Source organism: Palaemon carinicauda, chromosome 36 (genome assembly GCF_036898095.1).
Source record: "Palaemon carinicauda isolate YSFRI2023 chromosome 36, ASM3689809v2, whole genome shotgun sequence".
Lineage (NCBI taxonomy): Eukaryota > Metazoa > Arthropoda > Malacostraca > Decapoda > Palaemonidae > Palaemon > Palaemon carinicauda.
Genome location: NC_090760.1, coordinates 18,792,547 through 18,796,733, shown reverse-complemented (window position 1 = coordinate 18,796,733; position 4,187 = coordinate 18,792,547). Strand labels below are relative to the sequence as shown.

At 36.8% G+C, this 4,187-nt stretch overlaps 1 long non-coding RNA gene across 1 annotated transcript in view; it reads right to left on the bottom strand.

Moving 5' to 3' along the window:
- The window catches only part of LOC137628798 (uncharacterized), a 624-nt gene extending 61 nt beyond the window's left edge, over positions 1-563 (bottom strand). Inside the window, exons 1-2 of the long non-coding RNA XR_011041396.1 lie at positions 466-563; positions 1-117 (exon numbers count right to left, since the gene is read on the bottom strand). The exon at positions 1-117 is cut by the window's left edge and continues 61 nt beyond it. This is a non-coding gene — a long non-coding RNA (uncharacterized lncRNA). The remainder of the gene's footprint in view (positions 118-465) is intronic.
- Positions 564-4,187: the final 3,624 nt, after the last annotated feature.

Here is a 4,187-nt window from a genome sequence, read left to right as displayed (position 1 = left end):
AAGCAACTTAAATAAACTATTAGAGGCTCTCAATAACTGCCCGAGGTCCTGAAGTAATTACAGCTAGATGCGAAGTAGTGGGTATAACACAATGTCTCCATTCAGTTCGGTAATCACCTGTAAATTTCGATAGGTCATCAATTAAAATTACCAAGCAGAACTAAAGGTTATGAAAATGGCCTATCATTCCTGGCTTACCAGTCAATTACACATTTCATCAATTTGACATAAAATGGCTATTGACTAACCTAGAACAATCGAATAATGTTGACTGGATACTCCCTAAAGGATAAACAATTGCTAACGTTAACCTGGATATATGCCAAGACACAAGACACTTAAATTTGGCTCATAGATGATTACATATATATTAAAGACATGCAAGGCCTTACTTAAGAAATAGCTTTCCTAAGCTGGAATTTACAAAGGGCTTGACTTGAGACCCACTCTCTAGTTGACCCTTACCTGTAATTAATTCCAGAGCGGCAAATGGCAATATTAAGAGGTTATGTTCTGGCTCTTGATCAAGCCTCTTGACACGACGAGGACGAGCGTTGTAGAACTTCATCTAATCACGGCACTTTGTTCAACATGGTAGGTCACTCCCAAGGATCAATCTACACCACGATCATGCTGGTACATAGGGCTTTTAAAAGTAGGAGAAAATCTTATCCATCAAAGTCCTAGTGATAAAAGCACAAGGTTAAAATCTCCTACGAGAGTGTGGCTTCCGAGTCGGAGACAATTCGTTGCCAGACTGCTTCGGCTAACTAAGTCAGTCCCGAAGTAAACATTTTTTCCCGATAACAACGGGTAACAGGTTAAAGGGTCTATTTAAAAGTTGGTCAAGGGTAATTACATAAGGGAAAAGTAATTAATATAAATTAACCAATTTACATATCTTATGTCTTAACATATGAAAGACGTTAAATATACTAAAATTTAATTTCTTTTAGTCCACCACCAGCGATGCAACTTTTTTAGTACAAAAAATTGCATCTAAAAATATAAACAATGCACTAACATTTCACTCTGTTAAAATCTCCCTGGTCTTCTGCTCACTAACTATAGCAGCCTTTCTGAATCATTAGTCGACGAAAGTTCCGAATCATCTAATCTTTCAAGAAAAGGAACTAGTGTTGTAATGTGTCTTTTAACGACTTCCCTAGTAGAACCCTTTTGTATCGATGCTCCTGTAACTTCACCGATACTGTTATATTGCAATTCTTTCACCAAACCCATAGGATAATTGTTAGGTTTTGTGTGCACCTCTTTCAGTAGGACAATATCCCCAATTTTAATACCCCTCTGTGTAATAGGTCGGTATCTATCCTTTTTATCAACAGCTTGGTCAATCAGTGTACCCAAAAACTCGTTATGATATTTTGATAACAGATTATTTCTGACTTTCCTTAATTTCATATACTCATCTTTAACCTGTTGGGGATTTACACAAGGTTGCCAGTCAGGATCCTCATCTGGTATACCCTGTAATTCTGGAAGGAGGTTCATGGAAGTCAGTTCATAGCCCTTAACTAACTGTTCAGGTGTAATTGGTTCAGGTATAAAGTCTAAATCTTCTTCTCTAAGGGATTCCTTAAAGGCTATAGGTCTCCTATTAACAAGGTGAACAGTGTGGCAAACAATAAATTCAAAGTCATCATAAGATAAAACAAGATTTTTTATACTTCCAAACAACAATCTTTTAACCTGTTTGACACAAACTTCAACAAGAGATCCAAGCTTACTGCATCCTTTAAAATATTGCTGAAACTGTATAGGGCGAATATAGTTTTCTTCAAAATATAACTGACTAGCATGATCACTTAAAAAGTTCTGCATCACATTAGCCCCAGCTACAAGCTGTGTCCCCATATCACTGACGCATAATTCAGGGATTCCATAATCAAAACAATGCAGCTGGAAAGATCGCAAGAATTCTTTTACACCAAGATCCTTGCAAATTTTAAGATTCACTGCCCTACTCCAAGTACATGTAATGCATAATAACCACACTTTTTGAGTTTCATTATTCTTCCTAACATGGAAAGGACCCATATGATCAATGAAAACATTAGCAAATGGCTTGGATGGTAAATTAGACCTGAATTCCCTATATGAATTCTGACTAAGTTTGAAAGTTCTATTACAAAAACGCCTACAATGCACACATTGTTTTAATGCTTTTTTGATGGTCGAAAAATGCCTAGGGATATGAAATTGTCGTCGTATTTCAGCTAGAACTGAATAACATCCTGCATGAAACAGATTGAAATGAACATCCAAAATAATTAGCTTCGTCAAAGCACTGTCTCTCGGCAGTAAAATAGGAAAACCATTATTGCTAAACCATTTCTTAAATTTGCTTTTAACCCTAAGAATACCATTTTCATCCATGAATATATTAAGCTGAGTAATGAGGTTAGGAATGGCCTTCAGATTAAAACTATTCTTATTTTGAAAGTAAGCAAAGATCTCTGGAAAACACTTCCTTTGCTCCGTTATAACAACTCTCTTACTAGCTTCTGCAAAGAGATTGGGGTTGGTATCAGATGAGGTTTGAGAACATATACCTGCCTTTGACTTCCAGTTTCTTATGCCTACTAGTATTCTTCGATAAATCAAAATCAACTTACGAAAGCTGGAATAATTGCAGGGATCAATAACATATTCAGGAGAACCTGTTAAAGAAGAAAAAGTAGTTTGAGAAAGTTCTGCCCCTAAAGGTGCATTTAACTTGGAGAGGTACCCAGAGTCTGTGACAGTCATGGGATTTGGAATAATAAAAGTCATGTCATGTTCCACACCAGGGAGGTCATCCAACTTCTTGCCTGGACCGACGAGAAAATTAGTTTTATACAACTGCTTATGTGACAGGCATCTAGTAACACAGTCGGCCGGATTCTCTTTCCCTGAAATGAAACAGAATCTTATTGGAAATCGTTGACACAATTTTTGAATATTACCAATTCTATTCATTACGAAAGTTGAACACCTTTGCATTTTATCCAGTTTCTGGGAGGAAGAATTAAGCCAGTGTAGGGCACAAAGAGAATCAGCATAGAGAACCATTTCTACTATGTTAACAGGTTTCAGGCAAGAAGGTCCAGAGATATCTCTTTGCAGTTCCACGAGAGTTTCGACACCCAAAACAATGGCATTTAACTCTAATGAAGGAATTGACTTATTCTTCAGCTGAGTGTTAATCATACGGTTCTTAGCTTGAACAAAACTCACCTTACCAGATTCAACGTGCTGCAAAAAAATTACTGAACCATATAAGTCGTGACTAGCATCAGTATAAGCCATAAGCTTATAAGTACCATTCCTTGGTCCGACATATCTACCTATCTTAATGGGAGGAGAAGCATTAGCTTGTTTACATATATTTCCCCATTCACGTTGAAGCTCTAATGGCAACAATGCATCCCAACCAAGGTTTTTATTGCACTGAAGCCTGTGCATAAACAAACGGCTTCTGTTTAAAATAGGCATGTTAAAGCCATATATGTCAAATTGAGAAGCAATTGTTCCTAAAACAGCACGTTTAGTGGTGGCCTTGCCATCAAGGCAAATAGGCTTTGTAAATATTTCATCTCTTACTCTGTCCCATGCAAGACCAAACAACTTTGTAGTTTCAGGGGTCTGAGTTTTCATGTCTTCATCTATCTTAATTTGTAAGGAATTATCATTAGTGATAATCTGCTGAACCTCGAATTTGTACGGAGCAAAAATGCGAGGCAGCTCATTATAAGCCCATTCTAAAGACTCTCCAGTTTCCATGGTAATTGCACCATTATCCATATACAGCAAGGTATACATTAAATGTTTTAATTCTGACAAATCTTTATCCTTTTCTTCCTTAAAAGCTAAAATATAATATAAGGAAAGCATTAACAAAAACGGGCTACAACGCAACCCAAAACTCAGCCTCACATTGCGATAAGCAAAAACAGAAAAGTCCCCAGCTTTAACATTTTTATACCAAAGAAACAGCAATTTTGACTGATCAGATTCACTTAATGAAAGCATATTGAATGCTTTTTTCAAGTCATAGGTAAGCAATTTCTGACCGAACCTTAAATGAAGAAAAGCTGAGGATAGCTTTTGGTTCAATGTGGGACCTGGATGCATACACTGGTTGAGAGAGAGGCTTAGTTTCTTATTTTTCTCATTCTCTCTCAAAT